The sequence below is a fragment of the Phyllobates terribilis genome, unplaced genomic scaffold, assembly GCF_046119375.1.
Source record: "Phyllobates terribilis strain yellow unplaced genomic scaffold, ASM4611937v1 Scaffold_2__4_contigs__length_985480577, whole genome shotgun sequence".
Taxonomy (NCBI): Eukaryota; Metazoa; Chordata; class Amphibia; order Anura; family Dendrobatidae; genus Phyllobates; species Phyllobates terribilis.
The window spans coordinates 368,611,466-368,624,571 of NW_027362762.1; the positions used below are offsets into that span (position 1 = coordinate 368,611,466).

Sequence of the window (13,106 nt, forward strand, 5' to 3'; positions counted from 1 at the left end):
ATTTTGCTGGAATTGTTTGAGGGTGCCATGTCACATTGGCAGAGCCCCTGACGTGCCAGAACAGCAGAGCCCTTCCATAAGTGAACCCATTTTACAATCTACACCCCCAATAAATTCATCTAGTGGTAGAGTGATCATGTTGATACCATATTTGCTTCACAGAATTTTATACTATTGGGCGGTAAAGAAAGAATAATTATATTTTTACCACTAAAATGTTGTTTTAGCTCCACGTATTTCATTTTTATAAGGACCATGTAACATACCTGGTGGCGGTCTTGCATAGGGTACCATCTCCTACTATGCAAGATCGCAAACTTGTTCATCAGTCCAATCTGCTAGCCTGGCTTCTTTCCATGCTGTCTGTTTGTCTCTGTTCTGACTGCTTAGGGCGGCGGCCCGGTCACTTACTGTTTCTTGTAACTGCTGTGGGCACAACCCTAATGCGTCCTCAGCCTATTGCTGTCAGTCACTGGATATTTAAACCAGCTTCACCTGGTAGCTGATGCCTGAGCAACGCTTTCATTCAGTGTGGCTCTTGACTCTGAATGTGCCAGGTCCTGTTCTGTTCTTGTCTGTTTCCACCACTCTGGGGACTGTATTCCCAGACTGGCTCCTGTATCTCCTTCAGTAGCGGTTCCTGTCTGAACTGTATCCTAGCCTGTTCGTCCCGCCTTCTGGGGGCCCTCATACCTAGACCTGTTGTCTGTGTTTTCTTGCCTGCCTGTCCGCCTTCCTGGAGGCTATATTTCCAGGCCAGTTTGAACACGCTCCTAGCTTGTTCGTTCCGCCTTTTCTGGGGGCCGCATACGCAGACTCGCTCCTGTATCTTGCTGCAGTGTCAGTTTCTGTCTGAACACTCAGTTCCTGTCTGAACACTCTCTTAGCCTGTTTCCTGTTTCTCTCTATGCCCGTACCTTCCCTTTTTTTTGCAGAGTCTGAACATGCACCTAACTCCTACTCGTTGTCGCTGTACTTCCCTTCCAGTCTGTTCCGTGTGAACAGAGCCCTGTCCCCTCTGCTCTGCCTTGCTCACCGCTCCGGCGGTTCTTGCCTGCTCTGCCTTGCTCACCGCACCGGCGGTTCTTGCCTGCTCTGCCTTGCTCACCGCTCCGGTGGTTCTTGCGGGCTCTGCCTTGCTCACCGCTCCGGTGGTTCTTGCCTGCTCTGCCTTTGCTCACCGCTCTGGCGGTTCTTGCCTGCTCTGCCTTTGCTCACCGCTCCAGGTGGTCTCGCTGTGCTCTGCCTTTGCTCACCACTCCAGGCGGTCTTGCTCTGCTCTGCCTTTGCTCACCGCTCCAGGCAGTCTCGCTCTGCTCTGCCTTTGCTCACCGCTCCAGGCGGCCTCGCTCTGCTCTGCCTTTGCTCACCGCTGCAGGCGGTCTTGCTCTGTTCTGCCTTTGCTCACCACTAGGCGGTCTTGCCCTGCTCTACTCTTGTTCACCGCTCCGGTGGTCTCGCTCTGCTCTGCTTGTCTACCGCATCTGCGGTTCTGTTCCTGAGTCCAAGTCTGTACTGGACCTTATCCAGCCTGTGCTCCAACCTGCTAGTGCCTCCCTGTCGGCACTCCAGCCATGCATGCCAGTACTCCCTGCCTGCATACCAGTCGTAGTTACCAGTGCCCGCCTGTCTGCATACCTGCCGTGCCTGCCTATACCCACCAGTCAGTGTGCCAGCCTAACCTGCCTGTTCCTGTATTCTCCAGTGTGGGTCAACAGCCGTGTCCGGGGTCTGTCCTGGAGTGGCAACTGGTCCCTCTGCTCGGTTCCTCCCTGGTGTACTGGGGTCGTTGGCCGTCGTGCGACCTTGGTCGGATCGGGTAGATACTTAGTTACGCCCCTCCAGGCACTCTCCGGTTCATGGTCCAGTGGGATCAATAAACACGCACACGCCAGTCAGTCCGGGCGTGTGCATAACAGTTTGCTCAGGCCATGGTTCCCGTTGAGCCCCGCGGCCCTTCGCTCTCTAAGATATTTTGAATCCGTGTCCAGCGAATACGTGCATTAAAAAGAAATAAATTTTAAAAAAATTTCTCTAGCTATGGCCCAGGCGAATTACGCACCAGTCTGAATGGAGCTTTCTGCACCCGTTTCTGCGGATCCGCCACAGTACTATGGGGATCCTAAACAAAGCCATGCGTTTGTGGAGCAATGCATACTGCATTTCAAGTTCTACCCTCTCTATTTTCCTACCGAGTGGTCTAAAGTGGCATTTATGTTATCCTACCTAGCGGGTGATGCCTTGAAATGGGTCACCCCCCTCTGGGAAGCATGGGATACTATCGTCCTTGAATTGCAGGCCTTCCTGGTGGCCTTTCTAATGGTCTTCGACGACCCTAATCCTGGGGACTCTGCTGAAGCTGCCCTTCCCAGTGTCCCGGAGCAGCCCCGATGGGTGATGTGTGTGGGTAGTGCACCAGTTCTCCTGCCCGAAGAGACTGCTGCCCACCCAGAAACCAGACTGAAGATGGTCCCTAAGCAGGGGCTCTCCATCTTTAATGAATCTGGCGATACGTCCATCGAGGCGGTGGATACTCCCAAGTCTCTGCACCCCTCTAACCTGGCGGAGGATCTCCAGTTGCCTCCTGAATCCTCCGGGGTGCTACCTGTTAACGAATGGAGAGTGACTTTTCTACACCCTGTACTGGATACCTCGCCCACTTCATCCAGTGAGCTTGACCAAGTGTACTCCAAAACAGTGGTTACCTCCAAGTCTCTGCACCCCTCCAACCAGGCGGAGGACCTCCAGTTGCCTCCTGAATCCTCTGGGGTGCTACCTGTTAACGAATGGAGAGAGACTTTTCTATACCCTGTACCGGATACCTCGCCCACTTCATCCAGTGAGCTTGACCAAGTGTACTCCGAAGCAGTGGTTATCCCCGAGTCCCTGCACCCCTCCGGCCAGGCGGAGGACCTCCTGTTGTCTCCTGCATTCCCCAGGGTGCTACCTGGTAACAATTGCAGTGAGACTTTCCTACATCCTGTACCGGATACCTCGCCCACTTCTTCCTGTGAGCTGGACCAAGTGTTCCCCAAAGCAGTGGTTACCCCCGAGTCTCTGCACCCCTCTAACCAGGCGGAGGACCTCCAGTTGTCTCCTGAAGCCACCGGGGTGCTACCTGCTAACAAATGGACAGAGACTTTCTTACACCCTGTACCTGGTACTGCGCCAACTTCATCTAGTAAGCTTGGCAAAATGTTCTTCGAAGCAGTAATGACCCCCGAGTCTGAGACTCCGCACCTCTCTAACCAGTTGGAGGACCTCCAGTTGTCTCCAGAATCCACCGGGCTGTTATCTGATAATAAATGGACAGAGACTTTCCTGTGTGCTGTTCCTGGTACTTCACCCACTTCATCTGTTGCTGAGGATGGCTTGATGGGAGGAAGCATCGTAGCTACCAAGATGATGAGATCAGTTTCGTTTCCTCTAGTGGACAGAAGAGGTAGTCCTCTTGAAGAGAAGGATTGGCCTCCAAATTCTCTGCGGAACACTCTTGCAGGCTTGAAGAAGAGGGGGCGTAAAGGGGGGAGTACTGTAACATACCTGGCGGCGTTCTTGCATAGGGCTCCATCTCCCACTATGCAAGATCGCAAACTTGTTCATCAGTCCAGTCTGCTAGCCTGGCTTCTTTCCATGCTGTCTGTTTGTCTCTGTTCTGACTGCTTAGGGCGGCGGCCCGGTCACTTCCTGTTTCTTGTAACTGCTGTGGGCACACCCCTAATGCGTCCTCAGCCTATTGCTGTCAGTCACTGGATATTTAAACCAGCTTCACCTGGTAGCTGATGCCTGAGCAACGCTTTCATTCAGTGTGCCTCTTGACTCTGAATGTGCCAGGTCCTGTTCTTTTCTTGTCTGTTTCCACCACTCTGGGGACTGTATTCCCAGACTGGCTCCTGTATCTCCTTCAGTAGCAGTTCCTGTCGGAACTGTATCCTAGCCTGTTCATCCTGCCTTCTAGGGGCCGCATACCTAGACCTGTTGTCTGTGTTTTCTTGCCTGTCTGTCCACCTTCCTGGAGGCTGTATTTCCAGGCCAGTCTGAACATGCTCCAAGCTTGTTCGTTCCGCCTTTTCTGGGGGCCGCATACCCAGACTCGCTCCTGTATCTTGCTGCAGTGTCAGTTTCTGTCTGAACACTCCATTCCTGTCTGAACACTCTCTTAGCCTGTTTCCTGTTTCTCTCTATGCCCGTACCTTCCCTTTTTTCTGCAGAGTCTGAACCTGCACCTAACTCCTACTCGTTGTTGCTGTACTTCCGTTTGTGAGTTGAGTCCACTCGCTACTTCATTGCAAGTATCTCGTGTGTTTCTGGTTCTGCCTTTCCCTTCCAGTCTGTTCTGTGTGAACAGAGCCCTGTCCCCTCTGCTCTGCCTTGCTCACCGCTCCGGCGGTTCTTGCCTGCTCTGCCTTTGCTCACCGCTCCGGCGGTTCTTGCCTGCTCTGCCTTTGCTCACCGCTAGGCGGTCTCGCCCTGCTCTGCTTTTGTTCACCGCTCCGGCGGTCTCGCTCTGCTCTGCTTGTCTACCGCATCTGCAGTTCTGTTCCTGAGTCCCAGTCTGCACTGGACCTTATCCAGCCTGTGCTCCAACCTGCTAGTGCCTCCCTGTCGGCACTCCAGCCATGCTTGCCAGTACTCCCTGCCTGCATACCAGTTGTGGTTACCAGTGCCCGTCTGTCTGCATACCTGCCATGCCTGCCAATACCCACCAGTCAGTCTGCCAGCCTAACCTGCCTGTTCCTGTATTCTCCGGTGTGGGTCAACAGCCCTGTCCGGGGTTTGTCCTGAAGTAGCACCTGGTCCCTCTGCTCGGTTCCTCCCTGGTGCACTGGCTTCGTTAGCCATCGTGTGACCTTGGTCGGATCAGGTAGATACTTAGTTACGCCCCTCCAGGCACTCTCCGGTTCATGGTCCAGTGGGATCACTAAACACGCACGCGCCAGTCAGTCCGGGCGTGTGCATAACAGACCAATATGAAAAAATAGACCTCATCCTTTGTTGTGCAGTTTTTCTGAGTGCACAAATACCCTACAGGTAATTGGGAAATACTTTTCACAGTGGAAAGCTCAGAAGTGAAGGAGCGTCATATTATAGTGCAGATTTTGTTGTTATGATATACGAGTGCCATGACCCACTGGAAAAGGCCCTGAGGTGCCAGAAAAGCAGAATCCCCCATAAGTGACCCCTTTTTACACCTCTCAATGACTTTATCTAAGGGTGGAGTGATCATATTGACAATACGGGTGTGTCTCAGAATTTTATAGCATTGGGCAGTGAAGAAAAAATAATTACATTTTTATCACAAAAATTTAGTTTTAGCCCCAGATTTTACATTTTCACAGTGGGAAATGTGTAAAAATTGCACCAAAATTTATCACACAATTTCTGCTGCATATGTTATTACCCCATATGTGGCTGTACAGTACTGCTTAGCCACACAGCAAGACTTGGGTGGGTAGGAGAGCTTTTTGACTCTTGGAGAACAAATTATGGTAGAATAGTTTGTGGACTCCAAATACAAATTTCTTAAGTTCTAGAAGAGCAGAATCCTTTCTCAAGTGACTCCATTTTGGAAATTATACCACACTAGGAATTTATCCACAGGTTTAGTGACAATTTTGACTCCATGGGTGTTTTCCAAAAACAAGCAAAAATGAATGCCACCGAGTGAAAACTGCAAATCTATCAGTGTGGTGCCAGATACATTGTAGTGCCCAAAATATTATGCCCAGTTCGTGCTTCTGGAGCCAGCATTCTTAAATTTAACGAACTCTCATCACCACAGAAATACAAAACATGTGGATAATGAATGTGGTTTAGGCCCACTAAGGCTCAGAAGGGAGGGGAGCATTTGGATTTAGGAGGGCAGAATGTGCTAGATTTTTGGGGGGGAGCGAGAAGCCATAGCCCTTTTCCAGAGCCTTTGTACTACCAATAATGTGAAAGCCATATATATTTCCATTGATAGATGACGGACCTGAGTGGGGACTTGCTTTTTTTGTGGATTGAGTTCAAGCTTTTACAGGGAACATTGTGTATAACATTTTGGATAATATTTATCCTGTGCTCTATGCTGAGCACTTACATCAGGTTTCCAACTAAATCTCTGAATAACGTGATTGCGTTGAAACACTGACGAATCCATTCACTATAATGACTCAGCAAAGTTACTCTGGAAGTCAGTCTGACATCTGTTGAGTGGTGTCTTTCTTTTCAGAGGTGCACAAAACTGTGGCCGACCACTCTTTTATGCACACCTAAAAAAACGGACACCGCAGGATCATAGGCCAGACAGCGTCCACAGTGTCTCCATCTTCCTCATTATGGGGAATCTTCCGCTGCGTGTTCCGTCTGATTCACGTATTTCAGAGATTTACCCCAATGTAAGAGCTCAGCTTAGAGCACAGAATAAATGTGAGCTGAGCCTTACTGCAATTTTTGGGAGGCAGAATAAACAAATCAACAGCAGGTCAAAAATTGGTTTTATTTATTTTTTACAACATTCCTCGTGCAGTATAAGTGACTACATAACTTTATTCTTTGGGTCGATGCGATTACAGCGATACCAAATTTATATCTTTTTTTCTGTTTCTCTGCTATAACACATTAAATGATACTTTTTTGCATCGCAATATTTTGAGAGCTAGAATTTTTCTATATTCCTGCCGACAGAGTCATATGACGGCTTGTTTGGTGCGGGACGAGTTGAGTTTTTATTGGTACAATTTTCGAGCAACAATATTTTTTGATCACTTTCTATTCCAATTTTTGGGAGGCAGAATGATTAACCGGTTCCCGACCGCCCACTGTAGATAAACGTCGGGGCTTGCTGGGCTCTGTGCAGCGCCGACGTTTAAAAACGGTGGGTGGTCTCGCAGCGCTCAGGACCCCCAGGGTCCTGCAAGAGCTGCGATTCCGGTGCAGAGCGTTAGCTCTGACAGGGAACATCATCGGGACCTGATTAGATCAGGTCCCAGTGATGTTAACCCTTAGCTGTCTTCTATATGCTGTGATCTATAGTGATCGCGGCATATAGGAGACAGCAGGAGGAGAGGGGGTCGTCAACTTACCTCTCCGAAGACCTCCGAGTCCTTCCAGGACCTAGGGTTGCTATGGCAGCTGGAGGTCACATGACCGCCTCCAGCTCTGCCATATATGGTGTCCTGTCTGGCTCAGCTGCAGCTGTAGCCAGACAGGAGACTCTGACTGAAACAGTCAGGGAAGATCTCATGTAATGTAATATATGTCTATTACATTACATGAGATCAGAGATCAGAAAAATAAAAATTAATGTCCCATACAGGGACTAAGAAAAAATGTGAAAAAAAGTAAAAAAAAAGTTTTTAAACTATTAATAAAAAAATCACAAAATAAATAAAAATAAATAAATAAAATATTAAACCAATAAATCCGTATATTTTTACAAAACCAAAAAAAGTACACATATTTGGTATCGCCGCGTCCGAAACAACCCGAGCTATAAAACTGTCACACTAATTAACTCCTTCTGTGCACACCGTAATAAAAATAAATAAAAAACGGAGCAAAAAAATATGCTTTTTCATCATATTGCCAAACAAAAAGTGGAAAAAAATGCGATAAAAAAACAAAATAGAAATAAAAATGATACCACTGAAAACGTCATCTTGTTACGCAAAAAAAAAGCCGCCATACAGCTCCATCAGCCAAAAAACAAAAAAGTTATAGCGCTCAGAATAAAGCAATGCAAAAAAAATATTTTTTTCTATAAAATAGTTTTATTGTGTAAAAGCGCCAAAACATAAAAAAAATACAGTAAGTGTAGTATCGCTGTAAACGTACTGACCCGAAGAATAACGCTGCCTGATCACTTTTACCACACGCAGAACGGCATAAAAAAAAACTCAAAAAACAATTTCTGAATTGTTTGTTTTTGTTAATTTTACCTCCCAAAAAACGGAATAGAAAGCGATCAAAAAATGTCACGTCCCCAAAAATGGTACCAATAAAAATGTCAACTCGTCCCGCAAAAAACAAGCCATCACATGACTCTGTCGGCCGAAATATGGAAAAATTATAGCTCTCAAAATATGGTGATGCAAAAACTAGATTTTGCAAAAAAAGCGTCTTTTAGTGTGTGACAGCTGTCAGTCATAAAAACACGATATCAATCTGGTATCTCTGTAATCACACCGATCCGAAGAATAAAGTAATCTAATCAGTTATATCACACTAGGAACGGCGTAAAAAATAAATAAAACCAATTCTTCACCTGCTACTGATTTGTTTATTATGTCCCCAAAGATCCCAGTAAGGCTCTGCCCACATTTATCCTGTGCTCTGCGCTGAGCACTTACACCAGAGTTTCCGTGTAAATCTCTGAAATACATGATTCAGCCGGAAACCATGACGGAAGATTCCCTGTAATGAGACAGATATAGGCCACTGTGGACGCCGTCTAGCCTGGGATCCCACGGTGTCATTTGTTTTAGGCGTGCATAAAAGTGCGGTTGGCCACAGTTTTGTGCACTTCTGAAAAAAAGGACACCGCTACCCAGAGGCCAGACGGTGTCCAGAGTAACTCTGCTGCCTCATTACAGTGAATGGATCCTGCAGGGGTTTCATCTGAATTACATCACTTGGAAATTTAGATGGAAACCCCGATGTAAGTGCTCAGCCTAGAGCGCCGGATAAATGTTACGTAAAATGTTCCCAATAAAAGCTTCAACTCAGTCCTCAAAAAAAGCTAGTCCCCACTCAGGTCCGTCATCTGTTAAAAATATAAGGGACTTCCAAGTTACTGGTAGCAGAAAGGCTCTGGAAAAGCAAAATGACCCTTGCCCCCCAAAAGAAATTCAGAAAATTTTGTGCTCCCAAATCCAAATGCCTATTCTACAATAATTTGTTCTCCAATTGTCAAATAGCGCTCCGTCCCCCGCAGATCTCGCCGTATGGCTAAGTGGTACGATACAGCCACATATGGGGTATTGACACTTTTAGAAGAAATTGTGTGACACATTTCGGCACCATTTTTACCCATTGCCCTGTGTGAAAATGTAAAATCTGAGGGTAAAACATTTTTTTGTGGTAAAAATATAATTATGATTTTTTCACTGCCCAATGGTATAAATTTAAAAATTAAAAAATACTCACTACTTCCCTAGATGAATTCCTTGAGAGGTGTAGTATACAAAATGGGGTCATTTGTGGAGGTTTCTGCTGTTTTGGCATGTCAGCGACTCTTCAAATGTGACATGGTGTCTGCTGCCTATCCCAGCCAACATAGCGCTCCTTTCTCTTCCGAACCCTGCCGTACACCAAAGCAGTGGTTTTCCCCCACATATGGGGAATCGGCGTACTCAGGAGAAATTGTACAACAAATTTCATGGTGCAATTTCTCCGGTTATCCTTATGATAATGCAAAATTAGGGGATGAAAAACAATTTTTATGGGAAAAATGTGAAAATTTTATTTTCACGGCTCAATATTATAAACTTCTGTGAAGCAGCTGGGGGTGCAAGGTGCTCACCACACATCTAGATAAGTTCCCTAAGGGGTCTAGTTTCCAAAATGGTGGCACTTGTGGGGGGTTTCCGCTGTTTAGACACATTAGGGGCTCCACAAATGTGACATGGCGTCCGCTAATTATTCAAACAAATTTTACATTCAAAAAGTCAAATGGCGCTCCTTCCCTTTCAAACCCTGCCGTGCGCCCAAACAGTGGTTTTCCCTCACATATGGGGTATCGGCGTGTTCAGGAGAAATTGCACAACAAACTTCATGGTGCAATTTATCCTGTTACCCTTATGATAATACAAAATTAGAGAATGAAAAAGATTTTTTGTGGGAAAAATGTGAAAATTTTATTTTTACGGCTCAATATTATAAACTTCTGTGAAGCAGCTGGGGGTGCGAGGTGCTCACCACACATCTAGATAAGTTCCCTAAGGGGTCTAGTTTCCAAAATGGTGGCACTTGTGGGGGGTTTCCACTGTTTAGTCACATTAGGGGCTCCCCAAATGCGACATGGCGTCTGCTAATTATTCAAACAAATTTTACATTCAAAAAGTCAAATGGCGCTCCTTCCCTTTCAAACCCTGCCATGCGCCCAAACAGTAATTTGCCTCCACATATGGGGTATCAGCGTGTTCAGGAGAAATTGCACAACAAATTTCATGGTGCAATTTATCCTATTACCCTTATGATAATGCAAAATTAAGGGATGAAAAACGGTTTTGTGGGAAAAATGTGAAAATTTTATTTTTACGGCTCAATATTATAAACTTCTGTGAAGCAGCTGGGGGTGCGAGGTGCTCACCACACATCTAGATAAGTTCCCTAAGGGGTCTAGTTTCCAAAATGGTGGCACTTGTGGGGGTTTCCACTGTTTAGTCAGATTAGGGGCTCCCCAAATGCGACATGGCGTCTGCTAATTATTCAAACAAATTTTACATTCAAAAAGTCAAATGGCGCTCCTTCACTTTCAAACCCTGCCATGCGCCCAAACAGTAATTTGCCTCCACATATGGGGTATCAGCGTGTTCAGGAGAAATTGCACAACAAATTTCATGGTGCAATTTATCCTATTACCCTTATGATAATGCAAAATTAAGGGATGAAAAACGGTTTTGTGGGAAAAATGTGAAAATTTTATTTTTACAGCTCAATATTATAAACTTCTGTGAAGCACCTTGGGGTTCAAGGTGCTCACCACACATCTAGATAAGTTCCCTAAGGGGTCTAGTTTCCAAAATGGTGTCACTTGTGGGGGGTTTCCACTGTTTAGGCACATCAGGAGCTCTCCAAACGCAACATGGCGTCTGCTAATTATTCAGACAAATTTTACATTCAAAAAATCTAATGGCGCTCCTTCCCTTCCGAACCCTGCAGTGCGCCCAAACAGTGGTTTTCCCTCACATATGGGGTATCAGCACGCTCAAGAGAAATTGCACAAAAAAATTTGGGGTCCATTTTTTCCTGTTACCCCTGTGAAAATAAAAAAAATTGGGTCTAAAGTAACATTTTTGTGAAAAAAGTTAAATGTTAATTTTTTTTTTCCACATTCCAAAAATTCCTGTGAAGCACCTCAAGGGTTAATAAAGTTCTTGAATGTGGTTTTGAGCACCTTGAGGGGTGCAGTTTTTAGAATGGTGTCACTTTTGGGTATTTTCTGTCATAAAGACCCCTCAAAGTGACTTCAAATATGATGTGGTCCCTAAAAAAATGTTTTTGTAAATTTTGTTGGAAAAATGAGAAATCGCTGGTCAACTTTTAACCCTTATAGCTCCCTAACAAAAAAAAATTTTGGTTCCAAAATTGTGCTGATGTAAAGTAGACATGTGGGAAATGTTATTTATTAACTATTTTGTGTGACATATCTCTCTGATTTAAGGGCATGAAAATTCAAAGTTTGAAAATTGCAAAATTTTCTAAATTTTTGCCAAATTTCCGATTTTTTCACAAATAAACGCAAGTTATATGGAAGAAATTTTACCACTATCATGAAGTACAATATGTCATGAAAAAACAGTCTCAGAATCAGGAGAATACGTTGAAGCGTTCCAGAGTAATTACCTCATAAAGTGACAGTGGTCAGAATTGAAAAAATTGGCCCGGTCACGAAGGCAAAAACAGGCTCTGGTGCGAAGTGGTTAAAAAACAGCAATTCAGGAATTTTTTTATGCCATTCACCATATGGTAAAAGTGATCAGACAGCTCTATTCTTTGGGCCAGTGTGATTACAGTGATACCACTTCTATATTTTTTTATGTTTTGCTGGTTTTACACAATAAAAACTGTTTTATAGAAAAAAGAATTGTTTTGCATCACTATATAATGAGAGCTATTACTTCTTTATTTATCTGCTGATGAGGCGGTATGGTGGATTGTTTTTTGCGGGAAAAGATGATGTTATATTCCACTTTTTTAGGTGTATGATGAAAAAGCAAAGTTTTTTTGCCAGTTTTTTATTATTTTTGTTATTCACTGAAGAGGTTAAATAGTATAATAGTTTTATAGTATAGGCTGTTCCACATGCGGCAATACCAAATATGTGTATTTTTTTGCATATTGTTTTTTACATAAATATACCTGTTTATTGGTTTGATATATTTTTTTTTCATTTATTTATTTGCAATTAATTTATCCTTTATTTTTACTTTTTTGCTTAGTACCACTATGGGACTTTAACTTTTATTAGTCTGATTGCTGATATAATCTATTGAAATGCCGTGATCGATATGCAATACAATGCATTATACCTGTCAGTGTTGCACTGACTAAAGCCTCTGAGACCATGCTGTCAGCATGGTCTAAAAAGCTTTCTGTAGCTGACTGACCCAAAAGTTATCATGATGACCTTGGGTTGCCTATGCGATTATGTTGTGGGGGGCGCCCTCCCTTTCTCAGCCTTATAAGTGCTGCGATCGCTATCAATCGGTATTTAGGGGATTAAATGGCCTGGGGCAGTACGGGCACTGACCCTGGCAGTGAAAGCGTGGGCATAACTTACTACGAGCCCCTGACAGCGATCATGCGTGCACGCCTCCTGTGCCCGCATGATCACCATGATGTAAATTTACAGAATTGTGCGGTAACCTCTTTCTGACCGTGACATAAACTTACTTCAAATGTCATGAAGCGTTTAGAGAGGTTGTCTAGCCTTAGGGTACAAGTCTGTAGTCACTCTATGGGGCATTGGGTCTGCAGACTTGTGAATCCTCACAGCATGCACACTGTGTGCTGTGAGGATTCCCCAGTGTCAGTGCCTGGAGCAGGCAGTCATTTCGACTAGACTATATCAGGCCTCGCACGTCTACTCAGCACGTAACTGCACGTATGAAAATCACATACTTGTGGTCACATGCCATCCGCTCACGGCGCCAGGAAAAGAGAATCCTCACAGCATGCAGTGTGTGCAATGTGAGGATTCACAAGTCTGCAGTTCTAATAGAGTGCATTCAAACTTGTACCCTAAGGCCAGACAACCCCTTTAACTATCAAAAATACCTGTTTATGTAAAAACATTAATGTCAAAAACAGAAATGTTGATAACAGAAATATCAACATATTAATTTCTGTCAATAGTTTTTTTCCAGTTCATATTTCATTTTGTTTGTTGTTATACGTTT

The 13,106-nt window shown here is 44.8% G+C and overlaps 1 protein-coding gene across 11 annotated transcripts in view; it reads left to right on the forward strand.

Moving 5' to 3' along the window:
* Positions 1-13,106, forward strand: part of DMD (dystrophin) — a 3,940,859-nt gene that overhangs the window by 1,798,716 nt on the left and 2,129,037 nt on the right. The window lies entirely within an intron of this gene.